At 43.3% G+C, this 22,832-nt stretch overlaps 1 protein-coding gene across 1 annotated transcript in view; it reads left to right on the forward strand.

Moving 5' to 3' along the window:
* Window positions 1-1,766: 1,766 nt before the first annotated feature.
* Window positions 1,767-22,832, forward strand: part of LOC126467915 (synaptic vesicular amine transporter) — an 805,596-nt gene continuing 784,530 nt past the window's right edge. The window contains exon 1 of the mRNA XM_050096506.1: window positions 1,767-1,920. The gene's annotated coding sequence lies outside the window, so the exon portion shown is untranslated. The remainder of the gene's footprint in view (window positions 1,921-22,832) is intronic.

The raw sequence follows: 22,832 nt of genomic DNA on the forward strand, positions 1-22,832 counted from the left end.
TCTTCGCAGATAAACATGCAAGTACGTAATGGATGTTCAGTTTCTCAATATAGTTCGTCGCACTCACACATTATACATCCGCTGTAAGAACAATTTCATGCATTTACATTTTTTGGTGTCCCACAATATTGGTTGGCTAAATATTATGACGATACGTTGCATACAACTTCCACAGATATTGTTTATCATGTAGTCGAGACTACGTAATGAAGCCAAAATCCACAGATATTGGCTAAGTATTATGACGATACGTTGTATACAACTTCCACAGATATTGTTTATCATGTAGTCGAGACTACGTAATGAAGCCAAAATCCACAGATATTGGCTAAGTATTATGACGATACGTTGTATACAACTTCCAGAGATATTGTTTATCATGTAGTCGAGACTACGTAATGAAGCCAAAATCCACAGATATTGGCTAAGTATTATGACGATACGTTGTATACAACTTCCACAGATATTGTTTATCATGTAGTCAAGACTACGTAATGAAGCCAAAATCGTGGATAAAATTGAAATGTAGTTTGTTTATTAACACTTCTCTTTTCACTAATTAAATATGAAATATAAATCGGGATTGGAGGTGATGATCCTATCCTTCTTTTTTAGTATTTTAGGTCCCCCCTAATTAATATCTGGTAGTTAATAAGCAACTATTTTTTATGCTGTTTGTATCAGTTACCCCCGAACCGTCCAAGGATAAGATTCTATCAATGCTCCGCGCACACGCGTTTCACCATTTTATAAAATGCAGAATTAAGTAAACTATAGCTTTCCGTTGCGCACAACTTTCGTGGGTTTTACAACCATAATAGTTTCCCAAGAGTATTTTTCCCAGCTAACACAAAGTTCGAATTATGTTGTCGAATTCATTTTCACTCAACCCGACAATAAACGTCTCTGATCACTTCGTCACACGTAATGTATTTTAAACGCTCTTGAAGAGTCTTTAAATAATCTCCTTAACGAATTTCGCAGTCGCGTACCACTTTTTCATCGACTAGCCCGATCGCGATAACTGAAAGTAGAGAGCTCAATAATTTGTTACATGTTCATTTATATGTATTAAAAAACAACTGCGCCCCTGTATCTTTCTGTCCCGCTTGGTCTTTGCTACTTTGCTTTTTATTACTTTTCATTATATTGCTTCTTAGTAATACTGTGCAGTTATTAAAGTTTCGTATTACTTTCCCCCTTTTAGTTCTTCCAAAATAAAGTCTATTTATCTGCCATTTTAATTAATATGATGCTAATTAACACGCCTGCCCGCAAAGTACCGTTATACACTGTATCCAACTATCGTTCTGTAGCTCGTAGAGAGTTGAGTAACTGTTGTGAAGCCTAAGGCTGTGTGATACTTAAAACATCTAATTACAGAAAATACATAAATGGCACGATTACGACAAAGAACGTCACACGGTACTGAACATTTCTCATTAAGAAGGTTTGTAGTGAATGGATGTGTAGAGTTGTCGTACAGACGAAACGTACAGTGTCCTGTTATGGCGTCCAATGTATGATCTGTGGAACGAGTAACTAAATACCGGTCTAGTTGCGTTTCCATGTTTAATCGATTATGAGAAACGAGAGGCACACGTCTTTGTCTGAGCGCGCACGACGCCGGCGTCCTCGGCGTCTCCGTGTGGGCGACTAGTGCGCGCGGCAGCCGCGGCAGCGGCGGCGGCGGCACGGTCGCGCGCCTCGGCCATATAGAGCGGCGCGACGGCGAGCGCGCCGCCAGTTCCGAGGCAAGCGGCGCGGGGCTCGCAGGGAGCCGCAGCGGCCGCGCCACGCGCCACGCACAGCCATGGACGGCCAGCGCACACCCAGCGACTGCCTCCGCCGGTACACCTGGTAGGCAGCCGCAGCCCGCTCCTCCTCCTCTGCGTCGCCTGTCCGGCCTTGCCGCTGTCGGTAAGTCGCTAACCCCCTACAGGCACCCCTACAGTACATCTGACGCCAGTCTCGTAGCGTCAGTCCCCTACTTTGTATGCCGGCCCGCAAGGCGCTCTCAGCTGGCGGGAGCCTAAGGGACGCGCTATTTTGCGACTGCTCCGAAGACATTTGTTTCATAACAAGCAAGAATGATCAGAAAAAAGCTGAACATCAACCAAGGGGCAAGAAATACTGTAGAAGGAAATAAAAATACCCCAATAACAACAAATTCACAGTAAAATGAGACTTTTAAAAGATTGCACTATTGCTCACGTAAGAATCTTGGCTAATAAAACAAGACAAACCAATTTTTAACTACGATACACCAAAGAAAAATACGATGATTCCTAAATGACGTTAAAATCATTTTACGGTATTTTGTAACTTAGAAACATTCCAATGACAAGCGATCATTGCGGGTAATTCTTTACCACTGACCACTTTAAAACCTTCAGGCAACGAGAGATGTAGCGTAACTGATTGCTACACATTCTACTGCTCAGAAATACTAGATTTCTGGGCCTTCTTCGAACTTACGGGAGCGCTTACGAGTCTCTCATACGGATGCTACCATCTCTACTGATTTACATCGAAACACCGAAATGGATCTAAGTAATAAGAGAGAAATCATATATACTGGAAAGAATAGTAGCTATGAAACCATAAAAGAATGTACGTACGACTTCTGCATGACACTGTTTAGGTCTGACAAGACAGTTTTAGGCAATAAATCAATGGCTTGATAAGAAGCATGCCAATTTTCTGACATGTATCAAATGGCAAAAAGCATACAAATTGTTCGTTATGGTGTTGGCGAATATGCAAAGCAGTTATAGATGAAGTAGTATGGCTTTAGTAGCAGTAGCTTAAAATGACAACATATAAGTATTGAACCGATTGTGGAAATAAACCTGTTTTATTTTCTGAGAAAAAGATACGTAATATAGTCTAAAACAAGTTTTACTTCGGAGTTTTGTGAACTTGTATTAATCGAACGATTTTACGTTGCAAAGCACAAATAATACACTTTTTAATAGAGAGTGTTTCTTATAGCGCAGACGCAGCTGTAAGATGAAGAAGCCGCACAACAATTGCTTAATCCAGAATCTTTTATTGTGTACACGACTGGTTTCGGAATACTTAAAGTTCCATCATCCGCTGTAAACTATAATAATGATTTAACAAAATATTTCCATTAATACAGTTCATACGAGATGATAGAACTTAAACTTTCCCAAAACCGGTCGTGTTTGTTAAGCAACTGTTGTGCTGTTTCCTCATTTTATAAATATACGTTTTAATTCTGTCCACAGTTGCAGCTTAACAGTATAACATTATTTCCGCTTGATCACATCTATCACCTCAATCACTACCAAATTCTGGTTGCATTAAAAGTGAAGCCTTTCGGAAGAGCAAACTCCCATCTTCAGTCACTTCACCGTAAGAATCAGAATATCTCTTGGAATAAAGATTTCATTAAATTTCTTTTATTTGTGAACAGATTTGTAGGTCTTATTCTATGAGGCATTCGGATTTTCGTGGTGGTGTGACTGAAGATAAAATCTTGTTCTCCCGAAACGCAACAGTTTTAATATGACCAAAAGTTTATGGTGGTTAACGTAATTGATGTGGTTAAGCCGAAATGTTCTGTTAAACTGTTAAATTAGAAATATGGATAAAGTCAAACGTGTAATATTTGTGGTTTTAAACTCTGTTGCGACTGCTGTTACTCATGTAATTTAACCTATTGTATTATGACTGCAGTTACGTTATATGAAATTTTACTGTAATTTGTGCACAGTCAATTAATTGCAACGCTTTTTAGTGTTTACTCTGTGATGTAAGAAGTGTCTATTAACGTTTATGTCTTGTAAATGTCAATATGTCTATTTTCAGCTATTTATTTTCGCGCACAACGGTTATAATTTTTGTAGAATCTAACCTGACTACAAAAGAAAATATTAGTGGGAGAATCTGCGACATGCAGTATTTATTCTTGAACACTGAATCCCATAGTCTTTGTGTTAAAAAAGCGTGACGTGATCCATTTTCTGCACTTGATGAGATGGTTCCCAGAGCATGCCCATAATGTGCTCTGTTTCAACTGCAAAATGGCGACGAGCCCTGGATGAGTATGTCCACCTTTCATGGCGACGCTTTGTTCGAAGATAATAAAGTGAAAGAAGTAAACTTTAGCCGTTTCGGGTTGTGAATTATTATTGTTGACTTTCCTTTTTTGGTACCAACTGTTGATATGCAAAAGCAGTGCCATTTATAAGAAAAATTGGTTAATCATGTGGGACATCTTGTCAAACCTTGACGTCACTTCTGTACTTGTTTCATTATTTTCCTCGTAATACTCGCGCCTTTTTGCACTTTCGACGATCTATCCCAAATTTTATATTTATTAATACTTTGCGCGCACTCTCACGCCATCCGTCGCCGTTCCCGTGACAGCCATTGTCCGACTCACACTGACTAATGAGGAGAACATGGCAAGTGCCATAATCCGATTTCTCAGAAACTTCGCTCTGTGGAAGAGAAGTCCAAATAAGCGAGGACATGTCTCGGCTTATCCGTAGATACTCGACCGTTTCTGAGAAAGCAGCGGTAAAAGTTTTCGACGTAATTTAGACGCCTTTTATTTGACCATAACGTCAACCGAAATGGTGGCGCAGTGCGGTGTGTCACTTTTGCGCCCCATGTTCGAAACCCGATTATTTTCTATATATGTTTTATTTTAATTTCTTTTTTTCATTTATGTACCCATGTCCGTAGAATATGGCTACATAAATAATTCTTGTAAAGATACGGGGTACAAAGGCATTACGTAAGTTATAAAATTACAACTTTTATTCATAATGAGGTCATACATTTAGTAAATGTTATATGTGAGTACGCTATTTTTAAATTCTCATGTTCTTGTATTTCATTCTTATATCAATTCTTACATTAATTCTTATATCTGATTCTTACGTTTATTCTTCAGGAGGACTTGGTGCATTCCTTTGGTTTATACCGATCGTAGAAACTCGAACACCACGAACATCACGCAGACGCAGATTTGCCACACTCACATTTCTTAGTATGAATCTCACTTGGGAAAGAAATGTCGCAGTCGGAATTCCTTACAACAGTCCAACGTAGGCAACGTAAGGTCGGTGACATTGCTGAAGATTCCACACGTTCGCAATAATTAAGCGGGAAACCACTGTACCGAAAACTTGTGCTTGTAGCTGATAAGGTACACTACCAGAATTTCACCGAAAACAATTTCAAATAATTTTCTCATTCATTTGTTTCTTCTTCTTCCTTTTTTGTTTTTAAATTTATTGATCAGGCACACTATTATTACACGTATCAAGACAAGGGATGTCAGGTCGATTCCACATTCCTAGATTTTCAGAAGGCTTCTGATACCGTTCCTCACAAGCGACTATTAATAAAATTGCGTGCATATGGAGTGCCGTCTCAGTTGTGTGGCTGGATTCGTGATTTCCTCTCAGAGAGGTCACAGTTCGTAGTGATGGACGGTAAATCATTGAGTAGAACAGAAGTGATATCTGGCGTTCCGCAAGGTCGTGTCATAGGCCCTCTGCTGTTCCTGATTTACATAAATGATCTAGGTGATAATCTGAGCAGCCCCCTTAGATTGTTTGCAGATGACGCTCTAATTTACCGTCTAGTAAAATCATCAGACGATCAATTCCAATTACAAAATGATCTAGAGAGAATTCCGGTATGGTGCGAAAAGTGGCAACTGGCATTAAACAAAGAAAAGTGCGAGGTCATCCACATTGGCACTAAAAGAAATCCGATAAATTTTGGGTATACGATAAATCGCACAAATATAAGGACTGTCAGTTCGACTACATACCTAGGAATTACAGATACGAGTAACTTAAATTGGAAAGACCACATAGATAATATTGTGGGGAAGGCGAAAGAGAGACTGCGCTTTGTTGGCAGAACACTTAGAAGATGCGACAAACCCACTAAAGACACAGCCTACATTACACTTCTCCGTCCTCTGCTGGAATATTGCAGCTCGGTATGGGAATCTTACCAGGTAGGATTGACGAAGGACATCGAAAAACTGCAAAGAAGGGAAGCTCGTTTCGTGTTATCGCGCAATAGGGGTGAGAGTGTCACTGATATGATACGCGCGTTGTGGTGGCAGGCACTGAAACAGAGGCGGTTTTGTTTCCTGCGACACCTATTTACGAAATTTCAATCAAAAACTTTCTCTTCCGAATGCGAAAATATTTTGTTGACACCCACCTACGTAGAGAGAAATGATCGATGATTCGATGAACCCTCTGCCAGGCACTTAAGTGTGGATTGCAGAGTAACCATGTAGATGTAGATGTAGATATCTATGGAAACCTGGCAGTAAACATACATTTAAAACATTCGTGTAGTAATTTCCTACAAACATGGGTAGATAAATGAAAAACTAAAATAAAAATAATAATCGCGGCATTCGAAAACGGGGAGTAAAATTGTGAAGCCTTGACGTTAGCCACTGTGCCACCGCTTCGGCTGAACTATGGATTCGCTTTATAATTCATAGAGTACCACGGAAAAGTTGACAGCCGTTTTCTCAGAAGCAGTCCATTATTTGCGGGTAAGCCGAGACACGTGTTCGCTTATTTTGACCGCTGTTCCACTAAGTAAAGTTTCTGGGAAATGGGGCCGTAGCACTTGTCGTGTTCTCCTCGTTGGCGTCTCTTCCGCAGGGTGTGTCTGCTCTCTCACACTCTGTGATGACGTGAACAGCGTGCAGGGGTTGACAGCAACAAAACATGTACCATTACTCTTCTTGATAATTCTTTTTCGTTACAGTACATTTTTTCAAAAATGGTTCAAATGGCTTTAAGCACTATGGGATTTAACATCGGAGGTCATCAGTCGCCTAGACATAAAATTACTTAAACCGAACTAAGCTAAGGACATGACACACTTCCATGCCCGAGGCAGGATTCGAACCTGTGACCGTAGCAGCAGCGCGGTTCCGGGCTGAAGCGCCTAGAACCACTCGGCCCCAGCGGCCGGCAGTACATTTGTAATCAAAGAGTAGTCTCAGAGGGGCACTGAGTTCAGAGGCGAATTTATATATTCATTTGTATTTACACTGAGGTGACAAAAGTCTCTGGATAGCGATGTACACATATGCAGATGACGATAGTATAGCGTACTCAACGAATAAAACGGCACCGCGTTGGCGGAGCTGTCATTTTTATTTTCATTTGGTTTGTGTGAAAAGGTTTCTGACGTGATCAAGGTCGTACGACAGGAATTCAAAAATGGCTCTGAGCACTATGGGACTTAACATCTGAGGTCATCAGTCCTCTAGAACTTAGAACTACTTAAACCTAACTAACCTAAGGACATCACACACATCCATGGCCGAGGCAGGATTCGAACCTGCGACCGTAGCAGTCGCGCGATTACGGACTGAAGCGCCTAGAACTGCTCGGCCACCGCGGCCGGCTACGACGGGAATTAACAGACTCTGAACGAGGAATCGTAATTGGAGCTAGACGAACGGGACATTCCATTTCGGGACTCGTTAGTGAATTCAGTGTTCCGCGACCCACACTGACTAGAGTGTGCCGAGGATACTAAATTTCAGTGATTACCTCGTACCATCGACAACGCTGTGGCCGACGGCCTTCACCTAACGACCGAGAGCAGCAGTGTTTGCGTCGAGTTGTCAGTGCTAATAGACAAGCAACACTACGCGAAATAACCGCAGAGAGCTATCATAGGCGACCAACGTATCCTTTAGGACAGTGTGGCGAAATCTGGCGTGAACTGGCTGTGGCAGTAGACGGCCGACGCTTGTGTCTTTGCTAACAACACATCGCCTGCACCCCTCTCCTCGGCTTGTGACCATATTATTTGGATCCTATGCAACTGGAAAACCGTGGACCGAGCAGATGATAACAGCTAATGATAGAGTTAATGTTGCGTAGACCCCGCATAACCATGGGCCCAGGTTGTCAACAAGGCAAGTTGGTGGTGCGACTAGGGCCTCCCGTCGGGTAGACCGTTCGCCGGGTGTTAGTCTTTCGAGTTGACGCTACTTCGGCGACTTGCGCATTGATGGGGATGAGATGATGATGATTAGGACAACACAACACCCAGTCCCTGAGCGGAGGAAATCTCCGACCCAGCCGGGAATCGAACCCGCGCCCTGAGGATTGACATTCTGTCGCGCTGACCACTCGCTACCGGGGGCGGACTCCATAATGGTGTGGGCTGTGTTTACACGGAATAGACTGGGTCCTCTGGTCCAACTGACCGGATCACCGACTCGAAATGATTATGTTAAAAAATGACGAAATTCCTCCAGCTGTATTAAGGTGTTGGTTTTATTGGCGACTAGTTTCGATGTTGTTACAACGTGTGGAACACGCCTGTCTCACCACTGACTACTAGTGTTAAACACATACAGTTGCTGGCAACAAGTATGGGCCTAAAGATGATGCTGTAAAAACATCGAAACTAGTCGCCAATAAAACCAACACCTTAATACAGATGGAGGAATTTCGTCATTTTTTAACATATATTATACCAGCTGACGTCCCAAATCGTCCATTTCAATTATGGATATATGAAGAAGAAATGATTATGTTCAGGCGTTCAACGATTTTGCAGGGCCACACTTTTTCGCGATTGGTTAGAAGAATGTTCTCGAAAATTCGAGTGAATAATTTGGCCACCCAGATCGCCCGACATGAATCCTATCGAATATTCACGGGACATAATAGAGCGGTCAATTCGTGCACAAAATCCTGCACCGGCAACGCTTTCACAGCTATTGACGGCGATAGTGGCAGTATGGGTCAATATTTCTGCGGAGGACTTCCGACGACTTGTTCGGTCTATGTCAAGTAGAGTTGGTGCACACCGCCGGGCGAAAGGAGGTCGGACATGATATTAGAAGCTATCCCATGATTCTCGTCACCGTAAAGAATAGTAGGCATCCGTACTGATCATCTTGGCATTGATAAAACTGTATGGTGACATCTGACGCCTCTGAGAGCATGAGTATACAACACCCTCAGTGGCATTGTAGCGAGAAGGAAGTACTTCTCTGGGGGGTATCACTAACAAAAATGGCTCTGAGCACTATGGGACTTAACATCTGTGGTCATCAGTCCCCTATAACTTAGAACTACTTAAACCTAACTAACCTAAGGACATCACACACATCCATGCCCGAGGCAGGATTCGAACCTGCGACCGTAGCGGTCACGCGGTTCCAGGCTGAAGCGCCTAGAACCGCATGGCCACACCGGCCGGCGGTATAACTAACCTCGTTATTTGCTGCTTCGGTAAGTCCCTCGTAGCATAGTAGTAGCGCTCAGTCGCCACGTACCATGTAGGTGGTGATCCTGCTGAATTGGAGTGCTTAGGGATGCCTGTTGTTAATTGCCAACAACGTTTGTTCTATACTTGTTTTAATATGGAAATTGCTTTGTCACACGTGTCACAGAATCAGCATTTGCAGTATGGCGGCTCTGGACTACTCCGTTACATTCGACCCTTTACACACACTAAGACAGTTTTCTCACTTTACTTAATGATAGACACTGCTCATGACACGTGGCGTTCTGATAACTAGTAACTTCACTTTCTAGCTTGTTTAACAGCTGAAATATGTACTTGTGGCCGTTCTTTTAGAGCCGCCAAGGTTACTCGACCGTGCGTTTTGAGGGGCTCCTCGCGACTAACTCGCCCTGTCTTCCCAATAAGGACACTTCTCTCGTTTCCTACACACACACACACACACACACACACACACACACACACACACACACACACACACACACACACACACACATATATATATATATATATATATATTAATATATATATATATATATATATATATATATATATATATATATATATATGTATATATATATGCAAATTTTCAGCCAATGGGCGTTCAGATTGGTTCAAATGGCTCTGAGCACTATGGGACTTAACTTTTGAGGTCATCATTCCCCTAGATCTTAGAACTACTCAAACCTAACTAACCTAAGGACATCACACACATCCATGCCCGAGGCAGGCTTCGAACCTGCGACCGTAGCGGTCACGCGGCTCCAGACTGTAGCGCCTAGAACCGCTCGGCCACTCCGGCCGGCTGGGCGTTCAGATCTCTGTTGCTAGGCGGATCTGACGTCAGGTTTGCGGACATTTTGACGGAAGTTGGTCTCGGAACACTGTCTCATATTGTAAGATCCTACTCCCGAATAGTCGGATCTTGGCCCTGCTAAGGTTGCACAACATTGCCTCCTAAGATTTCATCACTGATACTCCTTGCTGACGCTTAACTATCAAATGTACATGTAGCCTTGCTGCTACTGAGCGTTCCCGATCGCATAAATATGCATAATACTCGGCTTAAATACGTGAAGGGAATGCACGTATGCACTACAAGCACCTTTCAGTACAAACGTGGCTAGTGGTACCGACAGTTTGGCGAGTGCGGGAAGACTACGCGCTAAACAGCGGTGTATTCCCTGTCAGATCGGCGAGGAGGTAAGTACGAGCGCGGGACATGAGGTCGGTTGTTTGCCCGTGTCGTGGCGCAGCGCGACATCAAAGAACGGCGGCGATGCTGTGGCGTTTTATTGCACCGGAGCCTCGCGGCGTGTTGACACTGCGCCGCAAACGGCTCGTCCGCTGCCGCTGCCGATGGCCTGGCGGACTGCAGAAAGCCTGTGCCCCGCTCTCCGCTATAAAAGGAAGGCCTGACGCCGAGGCCAGATAGCGCCACAGTTCCCACATGTCTCAGATATGCTTCACGGACAAAGTAGTGCGGCCTCTTACGATACCGGGCTCAGAAGTTCCATGACTCGCAATACGAGGTGCATTCAAGTTCTAAGGCCTCCGATTTTTTTTATCCGGACTGGAAAGAGATAGAAACATGCGCATTGTTTTAAAATGAGGCCGCGTTCATTGTCAATACGTCCCAGAGATGGCAGCACCGTACGGCAGATGAAATTTTACCGCCAGCGGCGAGAATGAGAACTGTTTTAAATACTTAAAATGGCGACGTTTTCCTTACTTGAACAGCGTGCAATAATTCGTTTTCTGAATTTGCGTGGTCTGAAACCAATTGAAATTCATCGACAGTTGAAGGAGACATGTGGTGATGGAGTTATGGATGTGTCGAAAGTGCGTTCGTGGGTGCGACAATTTAATGAAGGCAGAACATCGTGTGACAACAAACCGAAACAACCTCAGGCTCGCACAAGCCGGTCTGACGACATGATCGAGAAAGTGGAGAGAATTGTTTTGGGGGATCGCCGAATGACTGTTGAACAGATCGCCTCCAGAGTTGGCATTTCTGTGAGTTCTGTGCACACAATCCTGCATGACGACCTGAAAATGCGAAAAGTGTCATCCAGGTGGGTGCCACGAATGCTGACGGACGACCACATGGCTGCCCGTGTCGCATGTTGCCAAGCAATGTTGACGCGCAACGACAGCATGAATGGGACTTTCTTTTCGTCGGTTTTGACAATGGATGAGACGTGGATGCCATTTTTCAATCCAGAAACAAAGCGCCAGTCAGCTCAGTGGAAGCACACAGATTCACCGCCACCAAAAAAATTTCGGGTAACCGCCAGTGCTGAAAAAATGATGGTGTCCATGTTCTGGGACAGCGAGGGCGTAATCCTTACCCATTGCGTTCCAAAGGGCACTACAGTAATAGGTGCATCCTACGAAAATGTTTTGAAGAACAAATTCCTTCCTGCACTGCAACAAAACGGTCCGGGAAGGGCTGCGCGTGTGCTGTTTCACCAAGACAACGCACCCGCACATCGAACTAACGTTACGCAACAGTTTCTTCGTGATAACAACTTTGAAGTGATTCCTCATGCTCCCTACTCATCTGACCTCGCTCCTAGTGACTTTTGGCTTTTTCCAACAATGAAAGACACTATCCGTGGCCGCACATTCACCAGCCGTGCTGCTATTGCCTCAGCGATTTTCCAGTGGTCAAAACAGACTCCTAAAGAAGCCTTCGCCGCTGCCATGGAATCATGGCGTCAGCGTTGTGAAAAATGTGTACGTCTGCAGGGCGATTACGTCGAGAAGTAACGCCAGTTTCATCGATTCCGGGTGAGTAGTTAATTAGAAAAGAAATCGGAGGCCTTATAACTTGAATGCACCTCGTAGTAGCCCTGACTGCAAACAGTGTTGTGTGGACAGTGGTAAGGAGAGGTGGGCTACAGAGCGGATGCAGCAACTGTTGTCGTGGGAAAGGTGGACAGGAGCACAAATGATTAGCGAACAAGGTAACATGACAAACAGAAAATTTACCTAACTTGTATTCTCCGAGCATAAGAAGACTCGCTACATACAGGGTGAAAAGTATTTAAACCGACAAACCGTGGGAGGTTGTAGGGGACATCAAAACAAATATTTTTCCCTAATGTCATTTTTTCCTATGAGGATTATTTAAACTGGTGCAGGCCGTATTACGCCCTTCAGTTGATAGAGGCCGTATTACGGTCTTCAGTTGTTAGTGGGCGTATTACGCTCTTAAGTTGTAGGCAACTGCTGTCCACCAGTGCAGTAGTGCATTGTCTCTGTTTACTAATGGAGCGATACACCTGGAGTGAGTACACTGATGTGGTTTGTGAGAACTACGTAGCGCCGCACAACGGACGAGCTGCACAGTGGGTTTATCAGCAACAATATCCTAATCGCCGTATCCCGCATCATACGACCTTTGTTGTTGTCAACAAACATCTGCGTGAGACCAGGTCATTTAGCAAATTAACTGGACAGGGATGCCGTCGCACGGTAAGAACGCTGCAATTTGAGGAAGCTGTCTTGCAGCATGTGGAGCGGGATCCTTCAATCAGCACTCGTGCAATTCGACGTAACATGGGGACGAATCAGACGAATGTAAGAACAGTCCTTCGAGAACAATTGTTACGTCCATTTCACTTAGAGCGTGTCCACAACCTGGAACCAGTTGATTATCCACCCAGAGCACAGTTTCCACAGTGGTACCTGGAACAGTGTGAAATGCATCCTACATTTCCATCCTGTGTTGTTTACCGATGAAGCAACGTTCCGCGTGATGGAGTCTTCAACATGCACAATTCGCATGTTTGGAGTGAAGATAACCCACATGCCACAGCTACTAGCGCACTTCAAGTGCGGTTCTTCGTTAATGTGTGGGTCGGTGTTGTTGGGGGCTGTTTAATTTGGCCGTATCTGCTACTTAGGCCATTAAATGGCAGGCACTATTACGATTTTCTCGCCAGAACATTGCCAGAATTGGTGGAAGACGTCCGGCTCCCTACAAGACAACGCATGTGGTTCCAACATGACGGGGCGCCGGCACCTTTCAGTCGTCGTGTGTGTCAATTCCTGGACCGACGGTTCCCAGAAACGTGGATTGGCAGAGGTGGTCCTGTACCATGGCCTGCTCGATCCCCAGATATGTCCCCCTCTGGACTTTTTTGTGTGGGAAGAGATACACAACCTCGTTTACGCAACTCCTGTTGCATCAGAAGAGGATCTGGTTGCCCGGATAGTAGCAGCAGCAGGAACAATTCAAGATACCCCTGGGGTTTTTGTCCGTATCTGACAGAACATGATCCGGCGGTGTAACCTCTGTTTACGTGCCAATGAGGGCATTTTTGAAAATCTACTGTAATTGAAATTGGGTTGTGTTAATGTGTTGTCTCATGGTAATAAAAAAAATGGAAAATTGTTTGTTGGTTTAATTAATTTGCCACCAGAGAAATCTTCCTCTACCGGTTTAAATACTCCTCATAGGAAAAAAATGACATCAGGGAAAAATATTTGTTTTGATGTCCCTTACAACCTCCCAGAATTTGTAGGCTTAAATACTTTTCACCCTCTATAATGCAGCAAGAAACAGAGTGCCGCTATCAATGTCCACAAAGATGAGAGGCTCGTTGTACTAAGCACGACCGATATTGGCGAGTGGGTCGAGTGGCTACCGCCGACCGGCCTATGTCGCGGCGGCGGAGGGCGTTCGTGGTACGGTGCCGCTAGGGGTGCGACAAAGAGGGCGCGCACCATTGGTTCCGTCAGATCCTGCGCGACTGCTATCGGCGTAAGATGGAAACTTGCAACTCCCTTGCCAACCTAAAGATGCTCCCAGGGTGGTGCCGATTAGAGATGGGTCGTTAGCTAATTAACGGGCCCAAAGGAATGGTTCATAAAGATGAACGGAACGGACGATGAACGAATTCTAAGGAAAGGTCTTTCACAGATCACTTCGGTTGCGGCTTTCTACTTACAGTTCCCGCGAACGGAAAACGGTAGGTCTCGTTCCGGCAACGGTACGTCGGCCGGTCTCGTTCCAGTCTCGGTCCCGTTCCCATTTGTCTCGGTCTCGCTCGGCCGGACTCGTCCTTCTTTGCGTGGCCACTCGTCGCAGTTCCCCTGTCGACTGCTCATATTTAGTTCAGTATAGAGTTGTTCGTTTCGTCCGCTGCGCACGCCCATTCTGTTTCAAACATTTTTTGAACTCTGAACTGGTGGTTCTTTTCGTATTCTATTCAGCGTCCATGACCGGTGATTAAAACGTATTTTATAATTACGTAAATTACATAAAATTACGTGCTTCACTATTTCGATAAAGAGCGTATCAAAACGGCATGTCAGCTTACTTCACTATTTCGATAAAAAGCGGAAGAAATACTTGTAAAAAGGCAATGTTTTTTGTTATTAAAGATGCAAAGAAAGTCGGCACGGTACACACGAGTGGCTATTTTCCAAGGTAAAAGAGCATGTTCATTGTTACGGAAGGCAGACCGACTTACAACCGAATGAAGTCCGCTTTCCATTATCGAGTGTCTGCTGTCACTTTTTTTTTAAGAAAAATTGATAACTTCTACAATATTGTTTCAGTGGTACAGGGCGGCGCACGAAAAATCGACCTCGAGTCATAGTCGCCTAACAATCGTCATCTATTGTTTCGAAGTAGTTGTTTGCATTAGCTTATTTGTAAGTTTCTTCACTGCCTAATTATTACATGTTTATCTACTCTGCTCGTAGCGGTCAACAAATCCACCGTAATTGGCGAACAGTCTGTAATCGGGGCCGGTTTTCCGTGTGCCACCTCACACCATTTCACTGCGATCAGCCACATAACGCTACAGTTGGCTAAACAAGGGGTTTTGCAGAGTCACGAAACTTACAAGTGTATGAGAATTCTGTTACGAATAAAAACTCTGTACTCCAGGGCGGAGGCAAGTGCCCCCTCTTGGCGCCTTCCATCTTCAGTCACATATGCTACTTATTTTCAATTTTTCGTAAGAATCGTATACCAAGCACAAATGAACGGTGGCCGGCCGTTGTGGCCGAGCGGTTCTAGGCGTTTCAGTCCGGAACCGCGCTGATGCTACGGTCGCAGGTTCGAATCCTACCTCGGGCATGGATACGTGTGATGTCCTTAGGTTAGTTAGGTTTAAGTAGTTCTAAGTCCAGGAAACTAATGACCTCCGATGTTAAGTCCCATAATGCTTAGAGCCATTTGAACCATTTTTGAACGGCGAACGAGTAAAAATGAACGGTTTCCAAAAAAGAGCGATCACCAGTGAACTAGTTCCCAAGGATGAACGAGTTTGCCCATCTCTAGTGTCGATACGTGATACCACAATCAGATATCATCAATGATGTAGCTGTACAGTGCGAAACACCTACACCTCTTATGATAGCAGCTCGAGATCTTGCATCTCTCGCAACAATAATCCTTACCGCATACAGTAGTTAACATCCGTTTCGACCTAATGTCGTCATTCTTACATCTTTTCGCTGATGGTGCACAGTGCGAAACACCTATGACCCTTATGATAGCAGGCCTAGATCTTCCATCACTTGCAACAGTAGTCCTTACTACATACTGTAATTAAGATCTGTTTCGATCTACTGTGGTCAACATCAGACCTCATCATCGCTGATGTCGGTGTACTACAACTTGAACGTATTTTTTTGTGAACAGTTCAAGATATCGAAACAAGGTTTTCGGTTAGTGATAGTAGGCGGAGGGGCACATAATTTAGTTGTATGGGCAATAGTTTTAACTCTTGTATAATCTAGATATTGAAACAAGTGGAATGGTGTACTTTTTTTTAGCGGCATTCGAAAGCAATATTGAAGAACTGTTTCGGAATATAACGCTCGATAATATAGGCACTGAATTTTTTCGCTTAAGTATTCGAGAAATATGCTATAGTTGATAGTCAGTGATAGTGCAGTGTAAACACTGGAAAGAGGAACTTTCACATCAGGCTCCATCTTTATATACAGCAAGGAAATAGACATGCGCTGCTAAGATAAAACGTGATTCCTGTTGGCTTTACTTGATACGAAACACATAGGCGTTCGCAAGGGGCGTTAGGGAGAGGGGGGGGGGGGGGGCGCCCTAGAAACTGGGGCGCCCTAGAAACTGGTATATGGAGTTTTTATTCATTATAAAATCTACCAATAACAAATGTCGAGAGGACTAGCTCAGCGTCCGCCGATTCATTCGCATTTATGTCGTAATTACAACAAACAAAATTATATGGAAGTATTAGGCCTACAGAAAAATTAATGTATTAAGGAGCCGTTTCTTTTCGTGTGTAGTGCTGACAAAGCTTATTTGTCGTGGAGACTGTTAAATAGCTTTCTTTGATTTAGTTCACGAATTGGAACACCTTCTAAGCTTTTCACGCTAATTAAGGCCATAGAAGTTGGTCTTTTAAGAATGTACTTCTGACCAAAAAGCGATTTTGGTAGCTAGAGCCGCAGTTTTTTGTTAATCCTGCCTTTTGAGTTCTTGTGGTGATATTTCCACAGAAAACTTAATCCCTTAGCGCTTATTTCTTTACTTGTAACCGAGAAGTCAAATACTAGTTTCCATAGATTTACCTTCAAAAATGTTTTAAAATAACGAAATATTTTGATAAAAATTTCGACCCCTATTTCAGCCCCTTCGGGGTTTAATTTACAGAAATACTGAAACAAGTATTTCTTTTTAAATTTCGAACCGAATAACCAAATTCAAATTTTTGAAGATTCAGTTTTAAAAATGCTTTCATAATGAAATATTATCATAAAACTCTTCACTTTCAGTTTTGCTCCCATTAAAAGTCGAATTTCGAAAACACTGAAAACGTTATTTTTTATTTCTAACGGAGAAGTCAAATACCAGTTTTGATAGGTTTAGCTTAATAAATTTTTTCATAATGAAATATTTTCATAAGACTTTTCATTTTCTGTTTCACCCCCATTAAAGACTGAGTTTCAGAAACACTGAAAGAAGTATTTTTTTATTTCTGTAACTGAAGCCAAAACCAATTTTCATAATATAGCTTTAAAAACGCTTCCATATTGAAATATTTTATAAATATTTCATCCCTATTTCACACCCTTAGGGATGGAATTCCGAAAAACCCTTTCCTAAACGATTCTTACGGTGTAAGATCAATACGCCTCCAAATTTCAGTTTTCTCTCCTTTGCAGTTTGACCTCGGCCATGATGAGTCAATGAATCATTGAAATCTTCCTTTATATACAGAGAGATAACCATCAGTTCTCTGCTACACACTGAGGTGACAAAAGGTATGAGACGGTAATATGCACATATAGAGATGGCGGTAATATCGCGTTCATTAGGTATGAGGGGATAGTGCATTGGCACAGCCGTAATTTGTAATCAGTTGATTATTGTGAGGAAGTTTACGGCATTATGGCCGCACGACGAGAATTAACAGAATTTGAACGTGGAGCTGGACGCATGTGACATTTCGTTTCGGTAATCCTAAGGGAATTCAATATTCCGAGATTCACAGTGTCAAGAGCTTGCCGAGAATACCAAATTTCAGGCATTACATCTCACCACGCAACATGCAGTGGCCGACGGGCGACGGCGGATGTGAAGCACTTTGTCAAAATGTCGCAGAGTAATTAGTAAAGTGTACGAAGGCATCTTACAGTTAGTGTACAAATTTTGTTTATGAAACTGGTTTAGCTCAGTATCGTGGCGAATCATGTATTAAATCTTTTCATTCCGCTGTATACCGGAAAGGTGTTACTACACCACTTCTCCTGTTAATTATGTTGTTTCCTCTGGGTAAACACCCTTGATAAGGCAATAACCATTTAACCATTTAAGGAAGATTAAATATTATAAATTGAATAAACTTACAGAGACATGTATAACTACAATGCTAATTGCACAAAGAAAGATCGGAGAAACTGCGATAAGTATTTTGGTCCAAAAATACCGAGTAACTCATGGCAAATCCTACTTGTATTTTTTACGGTATGATTCCGTTTGCCAACAGCCGTCCAAAGTTCTGAGAGTGAACTTAGACTGAGGTGACAAGTCATGGTGTGGCGATATGCACATATACAGATGGCGGTAGTATCGCGTGCGTAAAACATTAACGTATCAAAGGACGTTGCATTGGCGAAGCGTTCATTTCTACTCAGATTATTTAAGTGAAAAGGGCTCCGACGTGAGTACGGCCGCACATAGAAAATTAATAGACTTTGTACGCGGAATGGTAGTTAAGCTAGACGGATGGGACATTCCATTCCGAAAATCGGTAGGGTATTCAATATTCCTCGAAGCACAGTTCAAGAAAGTGCCGAGAATACCAAATTTTGGGCATTACTTCTCATCGTGAATAATGCAGTTGCCGACGGCCTTCACTTAACTACCGAGAGTAACGGCGGTTGCGTAGAGTTGTCAGTGCTAACAGACAAGGAACATGGCGTGGGATGTACGGCGAATGCATCCATTTGGACGGTGCGGCCAAATTTAGCGCTAATGGGCAATGACATCAGATGACTGACGCGAAAGACTTTCCTAGCACCACGACATCACCTGCAGCGCCTCCCCTACGGTCGTGACCATATCAGTTGTGTGTTCCCTAGACGACTGCAAAACTGTGGCGTGATGCCCAGATTTCAGTTGGTAAAAGCGGAGGGTAGGGTTCCAACGTGGCGCAGACCTCACCAGTCCATGGACCCACGTTGTCAACATGGCACTGTGCAAACTGGTGGTGGCTCCATAATGGTGTGGTCAGTTTTTATAAGGAGTGAACTGGATCATCTGGTCCAATTGAACCAGTCATTGACTGGAAATAGTAATATTCGGCTACTTGGAGACCATTTGCAGCCATTTGTGGATTTCATGTTCCCAAACGACGATGGAATTTTTATGGAGGACAATGCGATATCTCACTAGGCCACAATTGTTCGAGATTGTTTTAAAGAACATTCTGGACAGTGTGAGCGAATGATTTGGCCACCCAGATCGGCCGACGTGAATCCTGTCGAACATTTATGGGACATAATCGAGAGGTCAGATCGTGCACAAAACTCTGCACCTACAATACTTTTCAACTATGGACAGCTGTAGAGGCAGCATGGCTTAATAATGATGGAGGGGACTTCGAACTACTTGTTGTGTCCATGCCAAGTCGAGTTGCTGCACTACACCGGTCAAAAAGAGGTCGGAGATGATGTTAGGTGGTATATCATTACTTTTGTCACCTCAGTGAATAAGTTACTGTGTCGCCTATGAAATTTAGTTCTTGCGACAAGGCATGCCTCGAAACTGACCTATGTATTCACACAAAAAAAGCAGTTTTCAGAGTCTTGCCCTCCCCTGCCCCCTCCCAAATCCTCTCTCTACACGAAGCCCTGGAAAAATTTCTGTGGATGCCCATGCACATAGGTAGTAGGTGAGTTACAATTCTTGTAAATGTGACTATATGCTAGCTTCCAGCGAAGGGTCTGAGAAAACTATTTCAAATGTTTTCACGCACTTGCCCTTAAGCGAACGGTACTAATGGAAACAAGTGAACAGTTGAAAAGTTTGATACAAAGAGAGAGCTTGGCAAATTGGAAATTTGTGGTAAGGTCTTATGGGACCAAACTGCTGAGGTCATCGGTCCCTAAGCTTACACACTACTTAATCTAAATTAAACTAACTTACGCAAAGGACGATACACACCCCCATGCCCGAGGGAGGACTCGAACCTCCGACGGGGGAGTCGCGCGGACCCTGACGAGACGCCTTAGAACGCTCGGCTTCCCCGCGCGGCACAGAGCTTAGCGTGAGAGCGTTACTCGGTGGTATTCTTGCCACAATAGCCGACTGCGATCGCTTTGTCTTACAATTTTAGTACGATTGATATTTTTGCGAAAACGTTCAACACCAACATTAAAGCTATAGCTGAGGTTTCAAGAGTATTCCAGTGCCGTTGAAGAAAGTATACTATTCTAGTTAAAAAAAAAAAAAGACACTGCTTCTCCATCTCTATTAATACAAGAGTTGAGAGTATTACTCATACGACAGTGTTAGTTGTCTGTCTACCTATGCTCATATGCCGAGAACGACGCTTCGCTTCTTGAACTGTTCACGAAATACAAGGACTGCAAATTGAAGCTGACTCACCCTGTAATAGTTCAGTCATCTTAACCACATCGGAAAGTACTTCAAGCTAGGAGTTGATGATGTATTTAGCAAGAAGCTAGAATGTATGCAGGAACCCTGTGTAACGGTATCAAAGGCGAGATACAATGATAGTCATAAAATGCCTGAAACCGACCACAGAGGTAAATGGTGAATTCTGTCACGTCCGATGCTTTAGCTGGAATAAAATATTTATGGGTACTCACTTTTAATGTAGTACTTTCCACGGAGTACGATATTCAGGAACTTCTGCTTTACCCTCTTGCTTCCTGCCAGCTCTTTTATTTGCTAATCCATCCGCAGCTCGTGGTCTAGTGGCTAGCGTTGCTGCCTCTGGATCACGGAATCCCGGGTTCGATTCCCGGCCGGGTTGGGAATTTTCTCTGTCCGGGGACTGAGTGTTTGTGCTGTCCTCATCATTTCATCAACATTGTTATTTGTTAGAGTGACTAGATTGGATTGTGAAAAGAAAGTGGACTGTATAAAAATTGGGCCTTTGTACAGGCGCTGATGACAGCGTAACTGAGCGCCCCACAAACCGAACATCATCATCATTTGCTAATCCCCTTTCTGCGCGCAGTCTAGGTTTCAAGTGTGGCTCGGGTTTAAACTCATTTAAAGGTAGTCGCACGTTGCTGAGATATGTCAGAGTACTACCTCATTCGACGAGAAAGGAATTCCGTCTGCGGTCATGATGATGTTCATTGTGCCTCAGCATCTATCACTGCCATCTACAGGCTTTCCAACGGAAGTGGACTTAACACTTGTGCCGTTAGTGTCTCTCTAACGTGTAGTCGTAGACTGTAGTCGTGGGAAAACAGACCTTTTCTTGCACTCAACGAATTTCATCATTGTTGATTTCAATAAAATGGTATGGTATGGGATAAATATTTCTGGGAACGTCATTCCCACCCGAATAAAGCATTGGTCAAGCCTAGTGGGTAAATTATTACGAAGATAGTTTGCAACGGTGAAAATATCTTTATAGAAGACATTATTCCTAAATTGATAAACAGTTTCAAATTCTGAGATCTGGTGCTCTACCTGTGCCGGAGATGCATAATACTCTAATGGGTATTATTTGGACAATGTACCTCGATGTCATCAGATGCCGTAGCGTCATAGTTTTTTTTTTGTGCTGAGCGGACAGCCACCGGTTAAACTCATTCTTAATATATGTAAAACAGATGAAAATACATTTTGTTTTAAAAATACACATTTATGGAAACTTTTATGATTCATAAAACTCTAAATGATTTTAAACATCAATTAGAACGGAAGGTGGGCAAAACTGGCTCGGAAAACATTCCAATCACCTTAAGGTAGGCAACCTAACTTACATATTCTACTCCGAGGGCAGATGATGTAATCTGTGTTGCTTATTTTAAGGTACATGGAATGTTTTGCCTACCCAGTATAAATAGTAATTTTGCTGTTGGTATGATATAATTGTGATGTCGGTGTTACATGAAAATGATTGTTTCCATGATGGAAGTGGAATCGTGAGTACGGCAATGGAGCGCTGGGGAACTGCAGGGGGCAACTAAAGGTTGTGGAAGGAGAGGATTGGAGCAGGATGGAAGAAACGAAAGGATGAAGTGAGGTGGAGTGGTACTGACTAGAGTTGGGAGAAAGATGGGATGGTTTTCGTCGTTGGGAACTGGTAGCTTGTTGAAATTCCGGCGTGAGAGGATGGATAATGCAGGAACTTTGCTGTTCCTGGTGTATGCTAATGACATTGCAGACCATACTAATAGTAAAATCAGGCTTTTTGAAGGTGATGCAGTTATCTATAATGAAGTCCTATCTGAAAGAATCTGCATAAACATTCAGTCAGATCTTGATAAGATTTCGAAGTGTTGCAGAGATTGGCAACTTGCTTTAAATGTTCAGAAATGTAAGATTTTGCACGTCACAAAACGAAAACACGTAGTATTGTACGACTATAATAGCAACGAATAGGTATCGGCCAGCTCATACAAATACCTGGGTGTAACACTTTGTAGGAATGGAATGATCACATAGGTTCGTCGTAGCTAAGGAAGTGGTAGACTTCGGTTTATTGGTGGAATGCTGGGGAAGTGCAATCAATCTACAAAGGAGATTGCTTACAAATCACTCGTGCGACCGCTTCTAGAATATTGCACAAGTGTGTGGGAACCATACCAGATAGGAAAAATTAGAAATTTGTGGTAAGATTTTATGAGACGAAACTTCTGAGGTCATCGGTCCCTAAGCTTACACACTACTTAGTCTAACATAAATTAACTTATGCTAAGGACAACAAACACACCCATGCTCGAGGGAGGACTCGAAACTTCGACGAGGGGAGCCGCGCGAACCGTGGCAAGGCGCCTAAGACCGCTCGGCTACCCCGCGCGGCGTACCAGCTAGGACTACC

The sequence above is a fragment of the Schistocerca serialis genome, chromosome 1 (assembly GCF_023864345.2).
Source record: "Schistocerca serialis cubense isolate TAMUIC-IGC-003099 chromosome 1, iqSchSeri2.2, whole genome shotgun sequence".
In the NCBI taxonomy this organism is placed as follows: domain Eukaryota; kingdom Metazoa; phylum Arthropoda; class Insecta; order Orthoptera; family Acrididae; genus Schistocerca; species Schistocerca serialis.